The 13322-nt window shown below is 34.0% G+C and overlaps 1 long non-coding RNA gene across 1 annotated transcript in view; it reads right to left on the reverse strand.

The window, feature by feature from the left end:
• Positions 1 to 10166: 10166 nt before the first annotated feature.
• Positions 10167 to 13322, reverse strand: part of LOC143681169 (uncharacterized) — a 32944-nt gene continuing 29788 nt past the window's right edge. The window contains exon 4 of the long non-coding RNA XR_013174429.1: positions 10167 to 10253. This is a non-coding gene — a long non-coding RNA (uncharacterized LOC143681169). The remainder of the gene's footprint in view (positions 10254 to 13322) is intronic.

Consider the following 13322-nt stretch of genomic DNA (forward strand, 5'->3'; position numbering starts at 1 on the left):
GAGCTCAAGAAGTTTGAGATTTGACTCAAATGCTATTGCTTAACATCCCCTAGATTGGGCAGCTCACTATGCACAAAAGACATTTATAGTTAGAGGTTAGGAAATATATCTTTTATTTCATCAATTCAGTGATTTCCAACCTTTTCATTGTTTGTTGATTTACATGTAGAACCCAGAGATTTCTATATATTAATAGTTGAACAAATATTTATATACCAATGATAATAATTATTTCAGCTAAAAACAAAGACTCTTGATGTTTAGTGTAGACTTACTGATTTTGTTTAGGCTTTTAAAAATAGTGGAAAATAAATTTGAAGGCCCCAAATTAGTGCCTTATTTTAGGCTAGAATTACAGTCACTTCATGGGATTCTCTAGAGACTTGGGAACCTTGGTATAGAACCTAAGAACTACCTCAGATAAAAAATAACCCTGGGGTCACAAAGGAAAATGGTGACAGTATGAAATAGTTTATGAAAACTAACACTAATGGGAGAAATTCTCACAGAGAATGTTATCCTGATATTGGATCAATGATGTCATTTTTATATGTAAAGGAAATCATATTGCCTTTCAGATATGCACATTAAACACCAGAGTTAAAACAGTTTATTCTTTATCAAAACTAATATAAATTCTTGGTTCAAAGGACAATAACAGGGTGGTGCAACAGTGGCTCAGTGGCAGAATTCTTGCCTGCCATGTCAGAGACCCGGGTTCAATTCCGGTGCCTGACCATGCCAAGAAGAAAAAAAAAAGACAATAACAAAAACCTATAGAAAAGTCATATGTTACACATTTTGTTTGAGTATAATGTAGACATTGGTGTATTAAATAAACTTACTCTTTATATAAAAATATATTACATATTTTTAAGTGCTATATAAACTAAGCTCAATTTGATATTATAGTATAGTGTTATATTTTCTCCTTAAGGGGAAAAATTAAATTGCTGGTTAGTTTAGGACAAAATTCTATTCTAACTTTTAAGGTACAAGGGAATATGTGACTATAAATAAATATACATCTATTTATTTATATCTTTAATTTTTTATTTGTGAAATATATATACAAAAAGCAATAAATTTCCAAGTATATTTTAACAAGTAGTTATAGAACAGATTTTAAAGTTTGGTATGCGGGTGTGCAAGAGTAGTTCGAGGTAGAATTCCAGCCTGCCATGCGGGACACCTGGGCTTAATTCCTGACCAATGCACTGATTAAAATAAACAAACAAGCAAAGAAAGAAATAAAAAACAAAGAAAAATTCAACAAATGGTGCTGCAATAACATGATACTCACATAGAAAAAGAATGAAATGTGACCCTGCCCTACTGCACACATAAAAAGAAGTTTGCTATGGGTTACAGTTCATGATTTTTTGTTTTTTCTTCTAGGTGCTCCAAAACACTGGAGACCCACAGAAATATCGATATAATGATTCAGCAGTCATATTCATTAAATTCTATCTTTTCATTATACCCCTCCTTCTTTTCTTTTATTTTGCATAGACGGGCACCAGGAATTGAACCTGAGTCTCTGGCATGGCAGGCGAGAACTCTGCCTGCTGAGTCATGTGGCCCCCCTCCTTCTTCTCTTTAAATAACATATATACATAAAAGCAATAAATTTCAAAGTACATTGCAACAATTATTTGAAGAGCAAATTTCAGAGTTTGGTATGGGTTTCAATTCCACATGTTTAGGTTTTTATTTCTAGCTGCTCTAAGGTACTGGAGGCTAAAGGAAATATCAATATAATGATTCAGCATTCATACTCATTTGCTAAACCCTACCTTCTCTGTACAACTCCACCATCATCTTTGATCTTTCTCCCACTCTTTAGGGGGCATTGGGCTTTGCCCATTCTAACTTTTTCATATTGGAAGGGGCTGTTGATAATATGGGGTAGGGGATAGAACTAGTTGATGTGCTGGAAGGGCTGGCCTCTCTGCATTTCAGGACTTATCTGGTCTAGGAACCCATCAGGAGGTTGCAGGTTTTGGAGAGTTACCTTAGTGTATGGAGCCTTTGTAGAATCTTATATAATGCCCTAGGTTTTATTTAGGATTGGCAGGAATGGTTTTGGTTGGGGTTTGGCAATGTCTAAGTGAAGCATGCGTAAAGTGACCTCCAGTGTAGCCTCTTGACGCTATTTAAACTTCTCAAATTGGTATCTCAGCCACTGAAACCTTATTTGTTACACTTCTTTCCTCCCTTTGATCAGGATAGCATTATTGACCCATGATGCTAGGCCAGGCTCATTCCTGGGGGTCACTTCCCACACGCCAGGGAAACTTTTACCCCTGGATGTCATGCCCCACTTAGGGGGGACAGCAATGGTTTCACTTGTAGAGTTGGGTTTAGAGAGAGAAAGGACACATCTGAGCAACAAAAGAGATGCCCTGGAGGTGACTCTTAGACACATCTATAGGTGCTAAGCTTGTCTGCTACATACATAAGCTTCACAAGAGCAAGCCTCAAGATCAATGGCTTGGCCTATTGATTTGGGTGTCCCTATATTGGCACAGTATCCAGGGTTTCCCTGGTGGTAAAGTTTAATAGTTTCATAATTTTTCTCTGATCCTCAAGGTACTCTGGCAATACTTTCTGATTATCTGCTTAATATACTCTGAGATGTACCAGGCATTACATTAAGCTATACAGGATTAAAGGCTTTCATTCTTATTTTGGCAATCCTGTGTTTGATTGTTTAAATGATCTATCTAGACAAGTTGAGTTGAATAATGTGCTACAGAAAACCTAGGTTCTGGACATAATAAAACTTCCTTCCTTAGCTATCAAAGAGTAGGTGACGTTTTAAAATACAGGCATGCTTTCCTTACCCTCTGATTATAAGCCTCTGATATTAAAGTATTCTGAATTACTTTAATCCTGATCTGATTTGCTTCATTCTTATCTCTGAATACCAGGTTATACCTATATAACACAGCTCCTCAAAATCCAGAAATAACAATTACCACTTTGGGCTAAATGTGACTGTTGTAAGAGCTGACAGTCGAGGCCCCAGTTTTTTATAACTATTTTCTAAATGAGATCATACACTATTTGCTCTTTTGCTTCTGGCTATTTTGCCTCACAAATGTCCCACAGGTTCATTATATTGTTGCAAGCCTCACAACTTCATTCCTTTTTGTAGCAGCACGGTGTTCAATCTTATGCTTACACTAATGTTTGACAATCTTTTTCTTACTCAGTGAATCTTAAAGCCACTTCTATCTACTGGGCCTCATGTACAATGTCCAAAGTCAACAGTCCATCAACACTCTCAATTTTAGATAATTTCATTGTTCCCAAAAGAATGGTAGCCAATAAATACACCTTCATCAAACAGAAAATCCAAACCCCCCTAACTCTTGTCCCTCCCCCAATTATGCACCCTGGTATTGCTGCGGTACTGCAGATGTTCTATTAAACATACCCCAGAGCATGCAATACCATTTTCCCCTATATCCCCAAATTATATACTCTGTACGAGATTCATACCTTTACAGCAGTTCATGCAAGAACTTATGTATATCTGTAGTATTAACTGGTGGGACATATGAGTCTATACAACTCCTTTCAATCATGTTCACCTTCAGTATGGTAATATTACTTATAGACCCACTAGTGGACTGCCTACACTTTTGTCTATTCCTTTACAATTAAGTTCAACTCATTAGCAAACTATTCAGCCATCTCAAGCTTCTGTGTATCTCTAGGTCCCGTATATTATATATTATAAGCCTCTGATTATACCTTTACCACGGTCATAAAAGAGGAATCATACATTATCTGTCTTTTGTGTTTGGCTTATTTTATTCGGCATTATGTCCTCAAGGCTCTCCATCTTGTCATGTGGTTCAGATGTCATTTCATCTTATTGCTGTATAATAGTCCATCATACGTATACACCATATTTTGTTAATCAACTCATCTGCTGATGGGCACTTGGATTGTTTCCATCTTTTAGTGATTGTGGATAGTGCTGCTATGAACATAGTGTGTGAGTCTCTGTTTGTGTCACTGTTTTAGTTCTTCTGAATATATACTGAATAGTGGTATTGCCAGGTCATAGGGCAACTCAATATCTAGTTTTCTGAATAACTGCTAGACTGACTTCCATAGCGATTGTGCCATTAAACATTTCCAGCAGCACTGCACTAGTGTCCCAATTTCTCCATATACTCTCCAACATTCATAGTTTCCTATTTGTTGAATAGCAGCCATTCTTATAGGTGTGAGGTAGTATCTCATTGTAGTTTTGATCTGCATTTCTCTTATAGCTAATGAGAATGAACATTTCTTCATGTGATTTTTAGCCATTTGTATTTGCTCTTCAAAAAAAATGTCTATTCAAATCTTTAGCTCATTTTATAAGTGGGTTGCTTATTCTGTTGTTGTTGAGTTGTATGATTTCCTTATGAATATAGGATATCAAACCTTTATCCAATGTCTGATTTCCAAAGATTTCCTCCCATTGAGTTGGCTGCCTCTTCACCTTTTTGACAAAGTCTTTTGAGGTACAAAGGTACTTGATTTTGAGGTATTCCCACTTATCTATTTTTTCTTTTTTGCTTGTGCTTTGGGGTAAAGTTTAGGAAGCTACTTCCTATTACTCGGTCTTCAAGATGTTTCCCTACATTTGCTTCTAGGTACTTTATGGTAGTGGTTCTCATGCTTAGACATTTGATCCTATTTGAGTTTAATTTTTTATAGGGTGTAAGGTAAGGGTCCTCCTACATTCTTCTGGCTATTGATATCCAGTTCTCCCATGCTCATTTATTGAAAAGACTACTTTGTCCCAATTCAGTGAATATGGGGGCCTTGTCAAATATCAGTTTACTATAGACTTGGTGGGTATTTCTACACTCTTGATTAGATTCCATTGGTCAATTCTTCTGTCTTTCTGCCAGTATCATGCTGTTTTGACCACTGTTGCTTTATACTAAGTTTTAAAATCTCCCAATTCATTCTTTTTTTTTTAGGTTGCTTTAGCTATTCGGGGTTTCTTTCCCTTCCAGATGAATTTGGTAATTAGCTTTTCCAAGTCTTCAAAGTAGGCTGATGGAATTTTTATTGGTGCTGCATTGAATCTGTAGATCAATTTGGGTAGAACTGACATCTTGACTACATTTAACCTTCCTATCCATGAGCAGAGAATATCTTTCCACCTATTTAGATTTTTAATTTCTTTTTAACAATTTCATGTAGTTTTCTGTGTACAAGTCCTTTCCATCCCTAGTTAAGTTCATTCCTAGATATATGATTCTCTTAGTTGCTATTTTGAATGGAATTTTTTTTCTTAATTGACTCCTTGGTTAGGTCATTGCTTCTGTATAGAAACATTACTGATTTTTGCACATTAATTTTATAACCTGCCACCTTGTTGAATTTGTTTATTAACTTAAGTAACTTTGTTGTAGATTTCTCAGGATTTTCCAAGAATAGTATCAGGTCATCTGGAAATAATGAAAGTTTTACTTCTTCTTCTCCAGGTTGGATGCCTTTTATTTCTTTGTCCTGCCTGATTGCTCCAGCTAGAACTTCTAGTACAATGTTGAGTAATAGTGGTGACAGAGGGCATCCTTGTCTCATTCCTGATCTTAGGGGGAAAGCTTTCAGCCTATCACCATTAAGTACGGTGCTGGCTATGGATTCTTTAATATATACCTTTTATCATGTTGAGGAAGTTACCTTTGATTCCTACCTTTTGACATGTTTTTATCAGAAAAGACGTTGAATTTTGTTGTATGCTTTTTCAGCATCAATCAGGATGATCATATGATTTCTCCTTTAATTTGTTAATGTGCTGTATTACATTAATCGATTTTCTCATGTTGAACCATCCTTGCATTCCTGGTATAAAACCCACTTGGTTGTGGTATGTAATTAAAAAAAATTTTTTCTGGTGTGTAACTCTTTTAATATGCTATTGTACATTTATTTTTAAGTCAATCTTCAGATGCTTAGTGTGTAAAAGGATAATCAAATTGGCCTTTTAAAAATAATCTCTATATTAATAACATCTATAGGGAATGGTGAATTGATTGAAAATTTGAATTTTTTTTTGCTCTGGTCATTATTTTCTATCTCAAGCCTTTTGATTTGATTTCTAATAGGGGTGCTGCTGTCCTTCATACCTGACAAAGAGAATTCAGTCAAGTTGCAAATCATGCTTACTGCAAAACAGAATTTATCTGTTATAGAATTATTGTTGGCAAATACTTTGGGGGAACTATTACCATTTTAGAACTTAAGTTCTCTAGATATTGCCTATTTTTCTTCATACATAATCTACGTACTATTTGGTTTCTTTGGCTTAAGCACTTTTTACTTAGGAAAATGAATGATTAAAATCCTAAGCTTGTTCTTAACACATACATCACCACCATATATGAAGAGAAGTGAATATCATTTATCATTTTAGTCAGATTTCATTAAAAGAAAAAATTTGATATGAAAGAGGAATGATTTTTCCCTGCACACAACAAAATGTTATATCATTTCAGCAAATAAATATTTGTCTTAGACAATGCTATTCTATGCAGAATTGTTCAGAAAAGTTTGTTGTCTTCATTAGATTATGTGAGCATCTCTTCTCCTCCCCAAAAAGGAAATCAAAACATTGTATATTTTCTAGATCTTGTTCTCATTGTAGCTAGAGAATTTTAAAGGATCAAAGCATAATCTAGGATATTATTTTGCAGTGTACATATAAAATGTGATGGCAAAATAGTGCTTATTATAGCTGTTGACATAAGAGAACAGATGTATATATGCAAATGGACAGGAAGTTTTTCAGTAATACAAAATTAAGGAGGAAAAGGTTGAAATTGTTGGTTTTGAATCATAACTTGGTTAATCTTTTTGGGTTTTCACAAAGACCAGGTTCAGTTTTTCTTCTGATTATTCTCATAGCATTCTGTACTTCTGCTAATAAATCATGGCACTTATTATACTTTATTATAATTTCTAACAATTGTTTGTAAAGCATAGACAATGTCTACCTGTCTCCATTGCTTTGCTAGCAACAGGCAAAAACTCATTAATGAATTAATAAACACCACTGGGGAGACAGGGATCACCAGGTTCATCACATACACCAAGTCTAGAAAAGTTAAGCAACTTGCTTAATGCAGTTTGGTTATGAGTAGAGAAGTCAGCACGTGGACCCAGACTATCTATTATAAAGACTAGTGCTGATCATTCAAAACTGCTTTGTAACTTTGATGAAAGAAAACATATTTACACATGTCTCTCCATATGACAGACTGCACGTGTCTAATGCGAAAGGGAGAAAAGACATTATTGGGGGCTCAGGTAACACTAATTGTACTAAATTATAAATATCACAAACAAGTTGCAGTAACAATAACAATGCCATACTCAACTTGAATTTCCAATTCTGTGCAGATATCACTTCCTGGATATCTCACACATACCTCAGGTTGAACACATTTGAAACTCTCTTTTCTTTTATTCTCAAAACTTTCTTCTTCTCTTTTATTCCTTAACATAACTAATACTGTCACTATCTACCAAATAATTCAAACCATGAATTATTTGAATAATAATGTTTGACTTATTAAACAGTTCATGTTTGACTTCTCAGTTCCAAACTTTTATGCTATAAAAATCTAATTATTTATTTAATTAAATAAAGTGCAATAATCATGGCTGTAAAATTGACATTAGGCAAAGGATAAACAACAAAAACAAAAAAACAAATAAAAATAAATATAACCTTCACTATTTAAAATAATAACGAATTGATATTTGAAATGGATTTTGAATTCATTGACACTACTCATGAAATAATGAAAAGTAGAATATTCTTGATTGGTGACAACTGCCTTTAAAATGGTCATTACTGATGAATACAACTCTCACACCACCACTCAGCACAAAAGCTAATGTCTGGCTTTTGTTCATTTCATGTTCCCAGTGACATGTAACTCCTTAGTGTAGTCTTCTCTGACCACACTATCTAAATTAAGTTCTCCTATTATTTTCTATCACAACCTTAGCACTCATTACCATTTATAATTATTAAATTATTATGAAATTATAATTATTATAATTATTTATGTTTATCTACCACTTATTTTCTATATCTTCAGCTAAATTATAAATTCCATGAGGGCAGAGATGGTATCTGTCACTGATAAAAGTATTCATAAGAATATCTTGTTTAGACTCACTTAAGTAGTTATAATTTATAAGAAACTATTTTATTAGAAAGAAATTTATCAGAAATTTGAGTTCACTCCTTTTAAAAAACCATCAATATTCAAAATAATCTCTTTATTATATTATTATTCTAATTTAGCATTAAACGTTTATTTAAAAATTCACCAAAGCAATAATTTTATCTTTGAGGTATATATTTTGATGTAGACAAAGATTATTTAAAAGGAATAGAATTTTATTCCTAGATAAAAAATATAGTGCTTTATTTGAATTGTCAGTTTGGACATCTAGTGCTCTTCTAACATTTTACAGTGGGCATTTAATTTAATAACTATCAATTTTTATTTTTAAGATCTTATTTTGGTGATTTGGGAAGATTAAGTGATTTTTAAAATTGTAGTTGATACTCATTTTGTAACTAAAATATAATTACAAAACTTTTAAAAGTTTAAGAATTACTGTGCAATTAAACATAGCTTAAAATATTTTGAAATACATATTTATGTTTCATAGTTTTTAAGGGAAAAAATACTATGTTTTGGATAATTCTGTTTCCAACATGTAGGCTCTCGGTATTTGTTGAATGAGTAAACATCTTACAGTGGACTTAACTTTTAGTTTTAAATTATCAATGAATGTAGCTTGTACAATTAGAATTTAACATAGTCAAGCCATAAATTATTTTGTTTCAAAAATTTTAAAGACATGGATGAGATTTTTCTATCTCATTCAGGTTTCATTCAATTGAAAATGTACTTAACTGGCATCCAAGTGGCATAAACATATTTTATGTCAGAATGTTATTATAGGTTTTTTTTCACTTATTTAGGATCCCAATTTTAAAATTATAAAATTAATATCAGTTAATTTTGTCACATGTCCAAAAATAAAGATGTACAACAGGTATACTCTGAAGACTGCTGAAAAGATTGTACTATAGATAGTTAAAAGAAACTGCATTAGCCACATCGAGAACTTGTGAGAATGCTATTTGTCAAATCCAATTTATAACATTCATAAGCTGATATAAAGATGGAATTGAGGAATACAATATATGTCTTTAAATTTGATGGCAGATAAAAAGCCAGTTTGAAAAATTAATAATTCCAGATCTCTAGAATAAATTCTGTGTTTAGCCTGATATCTAACATCATATCTTATTTAATAAGTAGAAATGTTACTGTAACCATTTGATACAAATATTGATCCACCACACAGAACTTGAAAGGACAAATGATTAAGTTAGTCAGAGAAGGGACACTCTAAGAGAAAACAGTCATGGCTATAATAAAGTTTTCTACTTAATGTATCATACACAAAGATGTAAGGCAGCAGAGTGTCTAATCCTTTTTCATCCATAAATGATTCAGTATTTGGGACAGATTATAAAAACAAATAAAGACTAAAAATCCCACCCCAAAGGTTGGCATTAAAACTTTCTTTCTAATCAATTTAGAGTTGTTTCAAATACTATGCAGCAACATTCCAAGTTGAACATGTTTTTAAAAATCTGGAATGACACTAGAGCAGGAGCTACCCCAGCATAAAAGTTTAAAAAAATCCGTTTGGTGATAGTGTTTTATTTTGTTAATCTTGAATTAAAATTTACCCTCTGCATAAACAAAGAATTTCACATCTACACTAATGAGTGTGCTCAAAAGTAATAGGTTCTTAACAAAGAAAAGGAGCTACAGAAAATTTTAGCTTTAAGGCAGAAGTAGATATGTTGCATGAAATCTCTACTGTCCTACTATTTGCCTAATATCACAATTTGCGAAGCAACAGCTGATAACTATCTCAAAATCCATTTATTTTCATATCATTATATTGCATGCAATCAATCTTGACAGAGGGAAATACTGGTTAGTTTTCCCAGAATTATACTGTAGAGCAAGTGTAAGATGCCAAGTATCTGTACTTACTTTTGGTGTGGGCAAGAAGCTGTAGAGAGGCAAGAAGTAGCCTGGCATGAGGTGATTCGGAGGAGGAGTAGCACTGAGGGAAGCTGTGTCTCGTGGGAGCACCTGAACACCACGAGAAATGATGGAGTCTGGAATCTGAACAAGTGGGAACCTATAGTTTAATATTCTGAAAATACCAACAACATGTAAAAGCAATATCCATGTTTAATTTGGGGGGAGGGCATTCTTTGCTGCTCAGCTTTCACATACTTGATGCCACTTAGTGTTAATATAAATGTACCCATAATTTGGGATAGGACAGAAATCTTCAGATTGAAAATATTTCCCCTGGAATTACTAATTCACAAACTTTTTTTTATATGAGACAGTATTGTACTGTGGTTGGGAGTCAATACCTGACATTCATATACTGGCTCATATGATAAGTTTAATAGTCTGAAACCTTAATTTGTTCTCCACCTTTTCCACCCTCACTGCTCCTGCTTACAGCATCAACAAGCTATCTTGTACTCTCTAGGTTCCAGCTGGGCTCAGCCATGGGAGCCACTGGCAGGAGACTTAAGGGTGAGAGGAGAGTAAGGTCTGGAATTTATTTCCCTGGTTGCCTACTGAGTCATCACAGATTGACTGTATTCTCAAACCACAATCACAGCTCCTGTCACGTGGCCTTGTTTACAGTTCTTACTTTGGGTTGCAGGAGCAGCTCCCTACCTTTGCCTACTCTTACTAGTTGCAGGGCACTGCACATCTTGTTTTTCCTAAACTCTACCCAAACCTTTGTAAATATATAGTCCTTTATTAAACCTTCCCCATTTATTTGGTTTAAGTGTGCTTTTTAACTTCAGCTGGATATATCTTTTGAAAATCCATTTCCTTTATCTGATAAAGAGGATAATGAAGCATCTGCCTGTGGGATTATTGTAAGGGTTAAGTAACATAATGCATGTAATTTAGGATCTTAAGTAGTAAGAACTTAATAAATGTTGGCTACCATGTTACCTGGCAACATGGAAAAGACTGATGCAACTGAGTAGCAGTATTCTAAAAATACAAAAAAAATGTTATAGATTATATATTTTTAAAGTATTAATATTTATGTTTTTTATAAAATATTTTTGGGCTACATAAAATTTATTTAATGTTTTGGGCTAGTACTAATGGGTACAGGTCTTCTAGTCTTAGAATGAGAACTTTGCAACTTCCAAATTTTGTGTACGAGTTGAAATACATATGATAAAATAACAACAATTAATACTGAATCAACAAATATCATCCTGCTATGTGAAAAGAAGGAAGCAGCAGTCAGACTTGAGATGAGAAAGACTCTCCTGAAACTATGCACAATCTTTCTCACAAAGGTCATAATACTATTTTCATTGAAGTTGTATTTTAATTTGTCTTCACACCAATATCGTAATACCTGTGGTATTGCCACCACTCAGAGCGCAACAGTTTGTGATTTATGAACAATATCCCCATAACTAGGATGAAAAGCAATGGGAATTCTAAGAAAAATGGTTCTATCTGCTAGCTCATTTGAATACTGAACTGTGATAAATATATTCAAGAAGATAGTCTTATTTAGAAGAGCTATTTGTTTCACTTATGTCTAAATAAAAAGGCCATATATTGGGAAGAGGAAGGAGGTTAAGTGCTCTAAAATATTTCACATGGCACCATGTCCTTCTTTTTCATAGCAACATACATTTTTATTTGATCAATGTCTATTGCCCATACTAGAATGTATCATCATGATGATGGAACTGCATTTTTTGTTACTACTGTATGTCCAGTACCTGCTAAATTGCCTACATGAAATAGGTGTCTGTATATATACTACATCTCTTGTGTGTGTATGTAAGCATGCGTGTGTGTGTATAAACAATAGTAGGATAGTTGAGAGGAAATAATTTTAAATACTGGGATATGGACTTTTTGGCTTCTATTTTGATGCTATAAAATGGCTATTAAAATATGGATCTGGAACTCAGGAAAAAATTGGGGTTGGATATATAATTTGGGAATTATCAATGGAGGTGGTAATTTTACTTATGCAAATATTTCAGATCACCCAAGGAGAGTATGCAAAGACTAAAACATGAGGGTTGAAAATCCCACATGACTTAACCATGTTAAAGAGTTTAAAAAAAAAAAGGAACTGCAGGGAAAAATTCTATAATGGGATGGCCATAAGTTTATTTTGCTTTGAACAACCTGGTTTTTATGTATTATTCTGGCACAATTATTAATAGAACCTCTTTTTCACTTTCAAAAGTATTCTGGTTTGGAAATTAAGTTCCTTGGATATGCTGTCTATAAGAAGCTCTTATAAAAGACTAAGTCAAAACTAAATGTCAACAAGTGACAGCATGGGGGGAGGTATGGATCTTTGTGGAAGAAAAGGAAATGTCTTCATATAGATTATGGTGGCAAAGGCATGTCTATTTATTTAGGTTGGATTGTATGATGTGCGAATAAACTGTTTAAAAATGAACAGAGAGAAAGAAGTGCTAGAGAAAATACAGAGAAAAAATGTACCTATTCAGTGTTGGCAGGGAAACTGAGATGTGCAGCCCCTTAGGGGGCAGTGTGGTGGTTCACAGGAGGCTAGGGGTGGGGTTGCCATATGATCCTGAAACCCCATTGTTTAGTATACACTTGCACACTGGTGTTTAAGGTGGCAGCGTTCACGATTCATAATGGATGGAGGTGACCTAAGGGTACAATAACTGAGGAATGGAAGGGGGACTGTGCTGTATACATACAATGGACTACTGAGTGGCCACAAGAAGGAATGAAATTGGGAGGGCATGAAACTAGGTGTATGAACCTTAAGGACTGTATGGTGAATGAAATGTCAGGAACAAAAAGACAAATATTATCATGCTTCTCTCATATGGACTAACATAATATAAAAACTCAGTGAACTTAAGTTGAGAAACGGTTATCATGTTGGGGCTTATTGTAAAGGGTCCTAGTTTATAAGCTCTTACAGCAGTCACATATATTCAGGTACTGTTTTTTTTCCTGATCCAATCTTGTGGAGGGCCTTTTAATCTTGATTCATTACTGTAGGGTGGAAAATTTGTATTAGATTATCTCCATGAAGATATGACACACCCAATTGTGGGTGTGACCTTTTAATTAGATGAAGATGTGACTCCATCTGTTCAAGGTGGGTCTTGATTACTTTCCAGAATCCTT

This window comes from Tamandua tetradactyla, chromosome 4 (assembly GCF_023851605.1).
Source record: "Tamandua tetradactyla isolate mTamTet1 chromosome 4, mTamTet1.pri, whole genome shotgun sequence".
In the NCBI taxonomy this organism is placed as follows: Eukaryota; Metazoa; Chordata; class Mammalia; order Pilosa; family Myrmecophagidae; genus Tamandua; species Tamandua tetradactyla.